This window comes from Montipora foliosa, chromosome 1, assembly GCF_036669935.1.
Source record: "Montipora foliosa isolate CH-2021 chromosome 1, ASM3666993v2, whole genome shotgun sequence".
Lineage (NCBI taxonomy): Eukaryota > Metazoa > Cnidaria > Anthozoa > Scleractinia > Acroporidae > Montipora > Montipora foliosa.
The window spans coordinates 38,256,656-38,269,155 of record NC_090869.1 but is presented as its reverse complement, the minus strand read 5'-3'; the positions used below and the strand labels follow the sequence as shown (position 1 = coordinate 38,269,155).

Genomic DNA, 12,500 nt, shown 5'->3' with positions numbered 1-12,500 from the left:
TGCCTGATGAGGCGTGACCAGAAAAAAAGGAATACTGCATGCATTGGTCTTTCTATCAAGTAGGAACGGTAAATGCTTGAGCTCTTAAGGCATTTATTCTTAGTACTTTTATTTGTTTAGGTGCACCAGAGGGCATCTCTCATAAGTGTTTGTAACAGCCGGTTCACAAAGCAGAGCCCTAAACTTATTCCTTCAAAAACGAAAGACTTGGTTTGTCATCAAAAGAAATAATTTACGCCGAAAAGCGCAGCGAGATTTTCCAATAGCCTGGTCCCTGTTTCGCCTAACTAATAATATTGTTTATAGGAAAAGCATTATTGTCCTTCCAGTAACACAACGTGCAAAAACAATAATGCCAGTGAATTTTTCGAGATCATTTGTCGCCCGAAATACATCCAAAAAGTTTGGGGACATTTAAGAAACGGTTCTCGCAGTTCCAACGGTTAAAAACTACTGAGTACTGACTCAAATATTGCTTTCAAAAGTTTACTTTAGAAGAAATAAACAAGTCTTTGGCTAATCAACGCGAAATTTTAACAGGTCGACTTTCCCTATCCCAACTTGTACGTTCGAACTCCCTCCCTGCGAGAGATGAGGGAGACATTTTTTAAAATCATATGACGCTTTAAAACCTTTTTGCAGTTTTCAGGAGAATGACGTTCATTGTGAGTCACAACCGGACTTAAAGCTGTAAAATTGCTGCGCAAATTCTTTACAATTCGAAATCTTTGTGAAAAATGTATTGTCACCGAATGACTAATGTGCTGACATTTTGTTGTAATGAAACTGTGTCGTAGAACAATTTAGTTCTTTGTTGTTTTCTCGAAGAAAAAAAGTTGATGGCACTGACTTTTTTGGATTTGTTTTTCTTTCAAATTGTGGCGGAACTCTTAATGCTCTTCAATACTTTTTAGAAGGTACCAGTCCCCGCTGCGTAGAAAGAAAGAAATTTATGATTGACAACCTGTCTCAGCGACCTCGTGCTCCCACGTTCGTTGCATTTCAATCCGGTGAAAAGAGGGAAACTGCGTTTGGTAAGTTATTAACCACTAAATGTCGTATCGGGGTTAACTTCACGTAATTCGGGAAGTATTCGTCAGGATAGCGAACGCTTTAGCGAGGAATCGAGGACAGTGTTCTTTCCTGAGTTTGGCAACGCTGTTTCCACCAGTACGGTCGATGAAAACTTGTCACGAGGAGACAAATTTTTCGTAAGCACCTTCCGACATTGATTTATTCCCCATGCAGAATCGCTTTCAGTAGATAACCTTCCTAACACAATTCACTGGTTTTCAAGTCAACTTGCCCAACGAAGTGAATTAAATTGTCCAGCGAAGCGGCAAAAGTGGATTACAATTACGAGTGAATTGTAGTGAATTGCCCTATTAGCCAACAAGGCGGCAATTAAAGAAAATAAATTGCCTGCAGAGGAAAGCAAACTAAATTATAGCTTGCCTGTCAAGGCGAGAAAAAAATTATTTATACAACTAAGCCAACAAAGAAGCAGTAAACAACTAACTGACTGTACAGTAAACCGGTCAATCGAAAAACACTCCATTTTGTTCACTTTGGGTTCTGCGCTGATGAATACTTTCAATAACACTGATATGATTATGCTATTTAGTATTGAATGGTTACATTATGGACTTATTTTATACTTGAGACTTACTGCATTATATCTGCACAGCAATTAGAAATGCGTGATGAGAACGGCAGTGCTGTTGTTACGAAAGTAACTTATATTACAACACGAGGCAAGTTGTTATCGATGACTACTATTTCCATTCGACGACAACTGTTTAGTGTTTAATAGGGAACACGGTTTTTTCGCTCGTTCCACTGGAAAATTTTCTGGAACGAACGGAACTTCTGAAAAGGTAGTCCCGCTTTCCGGATTTGTGTCCATCTATTTTTCATTCCTTTTGGTTCTCACTTCCGCCTTATACATTTGCCACTAAATTTTACATTATTTATAATGTAAGGCGTTAATTATAAAAAAAAAAAAAAACTAAATTTTCGGCTATACATAAACAATAAAAATGGAGGGTTCTCAACAAGCGGAAATGCACCAGTGTTCTTTTTGTCATTATTCGTGTCCAGTTCTGGAAATATTTCTAACAAACAGCTGAGGCTCTTGATTTTGAACTCGTCCAGTACAATGAACATGGTCTCCTTCGCAGGGGGCATCACGCAACTCCGTTGCGTGACGCCGCAATAACGGCTGCGAAGAAGGCGCAAAAACCTTCGCTACGATGAAGATTGCCGCATAACTGCTGAATACCCAGCCACTTAATAATAATAATGATAATAATGATAATTAAAAAAAATAATGATAATAATAAAAGAGTGTACCAACACACACAAAAAAAGGTGGACATGGTGTCATCAACATTGAAAGTTGCCTTTTATTGGCTAATCGTGTTTGTTACCATGACGACACCTATATTCTCACATGTGAAAGATAAAAATGATTTGTTCACTGTGTGCGGTGAAGATATGATTTTTTAAGTAAAAGGAGAAATCCTGGTATTTCATCAGTATCCATATTGTAAAATATATTAAAAACCTTGTAGAGAAAAAAGGATGAATGGACAATTTATTAGAGAACGTGGAGAGGACGTGGATACACAACTATGAGCGTGGGTTTGGTTAGCAAAATCTGATCTGAAACCCACCACTGAAGCATTGATCTTTGCAGTACAGAAACAAGCCCTCAGGACAAATTGTCAAATTTCATGTTGATCAAACAGTTGGATCGCCTTTTTGTAGAGCGTATCAACAGACTGAATGGGAAACTCTTTTCCATTTAGTGAATATAGTAAGCTTGCTCAGGGGAAATAAAAGGGAAGACATGATAACGTAGCTCGAATAATTCATTGCAAATTATGTAGAAAACACGACCTTGAAAGTGCTGACAAATGGTACGAACACCCATTCTTTTCCTGCTTTGGCCCATGAATGAAAAATACAGTGGAACCCCGTTTATACGGTCATCAACGGGCCTAAAAAAATGGCCGTATTATTGAGGTAGGGTGGAATTCATGACAAAGAAGCCGTAATATTTTTCTCTTTAATAAACAGCAGGAATGTACATACAGTAATTGTATTAAATACTTGAAACTTCGCTCAGTAGGTAAAACGCTTAAATTGTTAAGTGTGCCGTACGTTCTGAGCCAAAAATATTCAAAACAAGAACAGGCCCAGCTTACTATGCTGCTAAAAAAAGGAAGCCGCCGTAATTTCGAAAGAATTGAGTATCAATTGACTATCAATTGAGTATCAATTGAGTACTAATTGAGTATTCTTTCGTAATTTCCGAAAGAATTGAGTATCAATCGTGTTTGTGATGAAAGCACAAAGACTTAATCCCTTTGCGATTTGCCTTACTGGATGTTACAGTAGTGTCAAGATCATGTTTGTAATGAAAACAGGGAGGAGTGTTGCTGACAGTACTTTGTAAAGTAAACCGGCTGTTCGATTACCGTGTCGAGTGGCCGTATTAACAGGGTGAAATTATAGAGGATTCTACTGTTTTGGGATGCAAAATTGTGGCGTTGGTCTATTAACGGGTGATCGCATAAACGAGGGTTTTCAATAAGAGAATGTAGGGCCGTTTTGCCGGGCCAAAAAAAAGTGGCTGCAATAACGAGGTGGCAGTATTACCGAAGTGGCTGTAAGGCGGGGTTCCACTGTATCGAGTAACTGCGATAAACAAGAACGCTTTTGCATGAACCAAATTGCTCACATATGAATACTTGATGATCTGTCCAAAAGTCTACTATCGACTTCCTCTCCAGTCTTGCCGTAGATTTTACTTGCGATTGAAGTTAGGGAAACAGGTCTGTAGTTTTCCACTTTGTCTTTTGCACCTTTCTTTTAAAGCGGAATAGCATTTGCTATTTTCCAGTCATCAGGAATTTCACCACATTTGAATGAAGTATTAAACAGAGTGCATAGGGGCGAGGCTAATGAAGTACTGCAACATTTCAAGATTTTTGGATGAATATCATCGGAGCCACAGCTTTTATTGGCATTTAATTCCCGCAGGAGCTTTTCAACTTCACTGGGAATAGTTGTTACCTTTGTAAGAGTATCAGTGCTGACAACTTGTGGGAAGTTATGGGAAGATGAGTCAAGTTTTCTGATGTAAAAACAGAGGCGAAATAGCGATTTAAACTGTCTGCTATGTCCTTGGGATCGGTCAGAGTAATTGTACGGCCTTTAAGTGCCACAAGGCTATTTGTTCACGCCATTCCGACGCGAACGAACATAGCTCCAAAACAATTTGCTATCGCCTTCGCGTTTGCAGTATTGACACTTACTTGTTTAAGGTTTTCCCAGTTCGCTTGGTTGCATGTCTTCTTTGTTTTATTATTCAAATTTCGGTAACACGCCCAAAGATTGTTAGAGTTTAATGCCTTGGCTCTCTTATAAACAATTCTTTTCTGCCTAATCATCTTTAATACGTCCGGCGTCAGCTACGGTGCGTTTTTCATTTTCCTTGGTGATTTAGTCGGTATACAGGCTTCAATTGCTGTGAAGAATAAATCTTTAAAAAATTACCCAGTTTTCCTCAGTTAGAAATGCACAGGTCCACGTAACAAAATTAAACAGTTCATTTAGCCTATCAAAATTGGCCTTCGTGAATTTGTAAACGTTCTTATGCGACGGATTCTTAGAGGGTAGTATCTTAACACCAAAAACAATGGAGTTGTGATCGAAGAAAAGTTCACCAACTTGTAGATTTCTTATTAACCCCTCGTTTGTTGTTATCACGAGATCCAAAATGTTTTTTCCGCGAGTAGGTTCCAGCACTTGTTGTGACATAAAATGATCCAGTAGAATATCCATTAGTTAACAGTTTAAATCAGTATCATGGAGTACAGAATTTGTAGTCCAGTCGATGTTTGGAAGGTTAAAATCGCCAACCAATACTTTGTCCGCAGAGTCGTTAAACTCATCCAGATAAGTACTCAAGTCAACAAGAGGCTCGATTGAAGTATTTGGCGGGCGTATTTCTCCCGTAGAAAATGCCAATCCACAGGAGTACTTGGTATCATAGCTACGACGTGCAGACAAGATTTCGTCACTTACAGCCAAAAGCACACCCCCGCCTTTCCTTTTTCTATCTTTGCGGTTGACAACGTAGTTCGGTGGAACTTAACTTTTTTCAAGTTGAATCGACAAATTCAAAATGGTCATTGGGGAGGGCCATGGTGGACGAATATACGTGACTCACGCGTAAATCCATGATGGCGGCTAGAATTTTCCGTGGGCTCGGGGGCAAACAAATTCGAGCATGCGCAGCTCATGACAGTGCCCCTTTAAAAGCAAACTGAGATTCCAAAAACGCCGTCTTATTTACCAGCGAACAAGCATTGAAATACAGAACAGATAAGCCGATACAGGACCCGGGTTAGAAAGGTCGCCGGAGACAAGAATGCCCACAAAGGAGGGTGAATTTAGCCCAAAGTAGAATCGCCGCCATCTTGTATGTATCATTCATTTTATGTATTCATATGTTAGATATGAATGAGGCCTAGGACCTCAGGCTGTGGTTACCAACTTGCTTCTGGGCCCAGCTCAGCATATGTAGGTTGTTTGGAAAAGTGGTAACGATAATGATAACGATAATAAATACTACTACTAATAATAACAAGATCTAAAGAGGGAAATTATCGGAATGTTGGCCTTAAAAAGTTGAAGTTGTATCTGTAGTTGTTGGTGCATTGGGGACTATATCAAGAAGACTAAAGGGATTTATGGAAAGGACTGGTGTAGTAATAACGGTGGAAACTTCGCAAAAGACGGCCTTACTTGGGACAGCGAGAATAATCACAAACGTGTTAGATATGAACGAGACCTAGGACGTTAGGTTGCGGGTAGCAACTTGCTTCTAGGCCCAACCAAGCATATGTGGGTTGTTTGGAAAATAATAATAATAATAATAATAATAATAATAATAATAATAATAATAATAATAATAATAATAATAATAATAATAACGACGACGACGAATATTTTATCACACTGCAGGATAACCCGTCAGTGTATGAGACATTGTCCTCAATGTGGTTCAGTAAAATAAAATAACTACAAATAAGATAAGATAAAAACGGTAACATATGAAAGACTGTGAATGTTGTAAAATCACTAAAGTTCCATTCATTAGATACAATGTTCACTTAGTGCTTTCTTAAACAAAAGCCTGAAAGTTATGGATGTTAGTTCAATGGGCAGTTCATTGAAAATCTTGTCTCTTTGATAGCAAAAGCTCTTTTTCCAAATTCTAAGTGAACTTTTTGGTAGTTTCAGTGATAACCATTGTTTCTTGTATGTAGTCTTGGAGTGAAGTAATCTTTCGAAGAAGGACGTAAAAGGGGTGCAAACATTCTGAAAACAATAGAAAAAATGGCAGCATTTGCGCTTTATATAAATTTTCTGCTGATGGAAGTTTTAGGTTACTTTACCTTAAAAAATAAATTTTTGGTAACGTTTATTTAACACTGATTTAACAGTGATTAAAGGATGCGAAGTCCGCATATAGCGAAGCCAATCTAGGCGGGCAGCATATAAGTGAATTTTAAATATAAATAGGTAGATAAGTACACTCATTCGTTCGTAAAGCAACTAGACAAGTGGATATTAAATATATATATGGAGAGTTGTTACTGGAGTCTCTGCTCGAGCAGCGCTCAGTTTTAACGATAAAATTCAAAATTCAAATTAAGCACGGTTGGAACAGCGCTTTCTGTGATTGGTAGCGAAGAACTTAGTTTCATGACGACATTTTGTGGTTAGTTCAGATCTCTCTATAGATATGGAAGAGAAAGGTATAAATTAGTTAACAATATTTAGTGATTTTAGAGGTTAACAACGAGACATCAATATAATCATCCTCATCATCGACAACTGCAAGTAAAAGTTGATGAATGTTGTACGTAAAACGTCTCTTCCTAATAATAAGCTTACGCAAATCAGGTTCCAAGCAATTCCACACCTTAGCTTCAAGGATCGAAAAAGAATTAAGTCGATCACTCAATCTTGACTTATTAACACAAAAATTACCATCGTCAGACAAATATTCCTAGGTGTAGAATTGGTAGATATGTCATGCATAAGAGACCAAGCGAATTCAAAATATAGCATATTGAGATGTAAGATGTTAGCAGAGATAAACAAGGGGATAGCATGAGATCTATTGCTACTAAAAAATATAAGCCGAAGGACACGTTTCTGTTTGGCCCCAAGCAGCAATGCCGTAGGATGTAAGTGGAAATCAAAGAGCGATAAATTTGAATTAGTGTATTTTTAGGAGGGTAGTGTCTTAATCGTGCAATAATTCCAACAGCATCCTGACTTGTGATACCTATGGTTTTAATGATAATAAAGATAGATGTGGAACTCAACTTATTTTATAGACAATAGTCAATATGAAATTTCCAGGTAAATTTTTATTGATAAGCACGCCCAAGAACTTCACGTAATCTTTACATTCAAGAGAAATATGACCATTTGAGATATTGTCATTTAAGGTAAAGACTGCTTACGAACCAAGTGGCCCATTAGGCCAGAGCTTAACCCGGTTTCTGTAGCATGACGCGACTAGGAGTATTTCTACTCCCCCCTGGATGGGATCCTAGCCCATCGCAGGGCTACCCCCAGCATTAAATTCGCCGGTACCCATAGATACAGAAAGGCACTGTGAGAGTAAAGTTTCTTGCCCAAGAACACAACACGCACGATGTCCCCGGCCAGGACCCGAACCCGGACCACTCGCTCCGGAGTCGAGCGCGGTAACCATGAGGCCACCACGCCTCATATATCCTAACATAAATTTGATAGTTAAGCTTCTTTTGTGATGGTCTAAAGATGACAAAATTTGAAGACAGAACCTTGGACTCCTGTTAGTGCGGACGTTTTAGATGACACAAGACTGTCAATTTGAGCGGTTTGAACTCGGCAATGTAGATACGAAGAAAACCACTCATTTGCCAGACCTCTTTATCCATAACAATAATAGCATGTTGAGTTGACATCTCACGAAAACCATATTGATCCTTATTGGGAAGATATCGTTGACGTCACCTATTGTCATTAATTTGCCAACCAGTGCCTCATTGGCTGTCGAAACAAAGGTTCTTTTGTTCCTGTGGTTGGCAAATTTGAACAACAAAAGCAATGTTTGTAAACAAATATCTTCCCTATACAGGAGTCCATTTTGTTCAACGTAAGATTTTACTCTGTTGTATACGACTTTCTCTAAGAGAAAAGAAAGGAAAGATGAGAGACAGTAATTAGCATCATTTTCGGTGCTTTCGTAATTATTGCACTTAATTCCATGAAACACCTTTCTGTTTCTGGAAGGCAAATCGCAGCGCCAGCAGATGCCATTTTGTATTTACGGAAAAGCCCTTGCATTTTCGAGGGGCCTGGGTACGTATGACATTACTTCCTGTTTTGTAAAATCATTTCCGAACCTCATCTTTTATCGATCATCTTTATTTATATCGGACTTATGGATTTAGTGCACATAGTATTCATGAATACAACATATAAACATTGATAGCACATTCGATAGTTTGTCCTAATGGCCTTTCATATGGGAGCCTAGGAACTTTAATGGAATGCGCATGTCTACAACGAGCACAAAGAAGAACCACAGACGGGAGATACATGTAGGGAGTCGATAACAAAATGGTTGCGTTTGTCATCGACAACTAAAGTCGTTTTCCTGTTTAAAAGGAAATCTACTTGATTTTTCACCATTTCAGTGAAGTCGATAACTCGATTCACACACTCTGTATGATGTTTTGTCATCGATAACTTTTTGTTATGGACAACTGAAGAGCCAGGGGCACCCAACGGGAGAATAGTTCAAAACCACTTAGACATCGCATTGTTAAACGTATTTTAGTATTGAAACGGTAGATAAAGGCATATTTTTATCCCCTAAAAATTTTTTCATCTGTTCGGGTTTCCTATAGCTGAAAGTCTAGTGATCCAAAAATTATAGGGATCAAAACTTACCTTTTCGAAAATTCCAGCCAGAAAAAGGCTCCCGAAAATTCTAGGTGAGCTTTTTAGGGTAAAAGTCCATTAAAAATTGGGAATTATACCATGTTTTAGATGTTCGAAAATCCTAGGACAGGCGGCAGGCAGGCAAGAAATTTTAGAACAAATGTTCCGAAAATTCTAGATCTCCGAATCGTCTTCGAACATATATTTTCCGAAAATTGACGTTGGGTGCCCCTGAAGAGCTATCGATAACAACTTTCCTCGTTGGTGGACTCCCTTAAAGTAGCATTTACACTCCTTGGCCCGCTGTTCGAAAACAAAGTACATCAAACCAGTACCGGTCAATTTTCAGTTCACTAAAGTTCATGCGAATACAAAATCTCTTTCAGTACCGCAAGCTAAGAGTATTTTCACGGCCCGAACTCGAAACAGACTTGGTCGCGGAAACTGAAATCAAAAAGCGGATTAGGCTGGAAAGAGTCGAGGAAAATATGCCGGTAAAAGGTGTTCAACAGAAGATGAAAGTGACAAAAGATGAAGGCTTAAGGCTGATAGACAGCGCAAGAAAAGAAAAATCGAAAATGAAACCGAAAATGAGAAGCAAAAGAGGCTTAAAACATTAAGGAAAATATGAGTAAAAGACGTTCAGCAGTAATTGAAAGCGAAACAGAGAGAAAGCTAGAGGCTGACAGACAGTGCAGAAGAAGAAAAATTTGAAAATGAAACAGGAAGCGAGAAGTAAAACAGGGTCGAGGTATGCAAACAATCTAAGAAAAGGCAAGAAATACGTCTGTCACGCAGGCTCCATCGCAATCAGATTAGGTTTACGACAGACATAGGAACCCAAAAGTCAAAGGGATGAAGTGAAACAATTGTTATTAATGATGGCCCTATTCATAAACAACGTTGGACAAACACTAACTTTTGCAAATTTCAACAAGCCATGAAATTTGATACTACCAGTGTACAATATGTGAGGATTCATGGCAACGAGAAGCAATTGACACCTACGTTTTTTCGTGTTCTCCAGGGATAAGAAGTCTCCCAAAAAGTTTTCTCTTGGAAACTTTCCTTCTCATGCAAGTTCCACCTGAAATTCAAGGGTTTACCCAAGAAGAGGAAGTGCTACTTGCTCGTGCTCGCCCATTAATAAGTTACGTTGTGTCCGGTGGTCAACAGGTTATGCTGGAGTACGTTGTTTCAATTTAGCACAAAATGATGATTTAGCACAAAATGATGAAGAGTTCGGATGTACTCTACCAGGATTAATTTCAAGCTTAACTCAAGTTGTTTCATTCCTTCATTAAAATGTTTAGTCTGTGTTGTCTAGAGTTTTCCCAAAACAGTATCATTATTTTAATTTAGAGAAATGTTCACCCTTTCTCTCTGTCAAGTAAAGGTCTTTTGGTCTCAGTTGAGGCAAGTTTCAACAAACCTCCATAATTGAATTGTTTAAGATTAGATAACTGATTGTTGGCACTAAAAAGTTTGTTTTCTGCACTCGTTCAATAAACTCTTGTTATCGCTAATAATGTTACATGATTGTTTCAACTAAAGTTTATCTGAACAATTCAATGATTAACAAGACCTCAAGTAACAAATTTAAATACCGTGTTTGTTACAGCGGACGCGAAGAAATCATGCTCCAAAATCAGGTTGCCCCTTTAGGTGAAAATACTTAAACGAACACTTAATTGAAGAGGTGAAGACATGTGTAACTCTTCCGATGATTTTTAGACTTCTTCGAAACCTTTAATCCTTTTTCTCTATGTTTAATAAATTGTGTAGTTGGTATTAGTTTCTGGCAAACCTGAATTTGGAGTACGTAATATAGTTACAACCCAGATACCTAGATATACACTGTTAAATGGTATAAACACAGCCTCGTTGCTAGGATCTCTCTTCTTCTCTTCCTTGGAGCGCTCCAAGGAAGGGAAGAACAGAGAGCTTGGCAACGAGGCTGGTATAAACATACTTGTAAATATAGTAGTGATGTACAGTGTGTTTTACCCGCTCCCGGGGTACCGGGGCCCAAATAAATCATCATACTTTTTCTTAATTCTTCTACATAGGGCAGCACTTCACTTCTGATATGGAACCCTAGTTTATATGCCTTGTTTTATCACTTTCATAACATACAGTACTATTCAAACAGCTTCTTTTCTTTTTGTGACACTCTTGGCTTTTGAAGCGCTCCAAAACGTTGTGACCCTCCTCTATTTCACCCATCCGCCGCTCTCAATTTTTTTTCGGTGCAAACCCCTTGTAGACTACTGTTTTATTTTCGCCTAAGCGCGTCGCTTGTGCTCTTTAACATCGTTGTTTATATTAACAATTTATTTGTAGAGAATTTTTGTTGCATCGTATTACTCTGTAACCTATTTTATACATTCCTCATTGACCAATCAGAATCGCGATATTCTGTTTAGTACACCATGAAGGAGTAGAATTTTTTTCATGTCGCAGTCCTGCATGGTCTAGTACAGACCTGACAAGTAAACAATGAACTATAACAATGTCATCTGGCTCAATTCCACATGTACACTTAGATTGCCGAAAGCGTAGAGCCGTCTGTTGACCTTCTTGATAACATAGTCACAGTTAACAGCCCAGGTTAAAGCTTTGGTAATGTAGACACCAAGCACTTTGAACGAGTCGACAGACTCTATGTTGGTGCCACCCGTAGCAATGGGCTGCTACTCGCGACTATTACAATAAAGAAAGTCAGCTGTAAGCTCTTTGTTTTGTAGGGTTGAGCTTCATGTTATTACTACATGCAAACGCTTGAATGTCTGAGACAACATTTATGGCTCATCACAGAGAGAGAGTGGGAGAGAGAATACGTAGGTATAATTTCCAACGCAGAAAGGTGATCAACGAATTTTGGTCGAGGTCCATAGCTTTAGAGAAGGTCGTTAACCATAACCACGAAAAGGACAGGGGCCTGTTTTCGTCTCAGATAACCACTTCATTCAGTCAATTTGGAATTCCCTCTAGTGACATTTCAACATGCCTTCAATCCCTTCTTTCGAAGGTTATTAAAATTAACGTTCCAATATTCAATACGTCTTGATACCTTGCTTGAATTAAGTCAGGAAGCAATTTCATCTTTATTAGTACCCGTTAGGAATGGTAATCGTACTATGAAAAAGTATGCAATGTGAAAAATATTTGGAAAAAATGTATATTCTCCTTTAACTATTGTTTGGTGCATTTCGATTTGGCATCTTGCCCAAGCCTCTCAATTTTAAACGTAAAAATAGGAGAAAACTTTGAAAGAATCAACACTATTCGAAATTTTTGTCACTAGGGATGGGGCGATTGGAACATTGGCTAGCCACCTCTCTCCAATTGAAAATGCACGTTGCTGTCTTATCAATGACGTGTGACGTGATAGGTAATTGCGTAAATCAAACTGTCACAACTCACTTGACAATTCCAGTTGTTGTAAAAAAATTCACAAGCCGAGTCTTGTCACCACA

General features: G+C 38.5%; 1 protein-coding gene across 3 annotated transcripts in view; it reads left to right on the top strand.

The window, feature by feature from the left end:
• Nucleotides 1-969: 969 nt before the first annotated feature.
• The window catches only part of LOC137997754 (sodium- and chloride-dependent GABA transporter 1-like), a 37,579-nt gene continuing 26,048 nt past the window's right edge, over nt 970-12,500 (top strand). The window contains exon 1 of one of the 3 annotated variants that reach the window (XM_068843992.1): nt 970-1,034. The gene's annotated coding sequence lies outside the window, so the exon portion shown is untranslated. Of the gene's footprint in view, nt 1,035-12,430 lie in introns of those variants that run through there. The other 2 variants (XM_068843971.1, XM_068843982.1) reach the window with 2 other exon arrangements.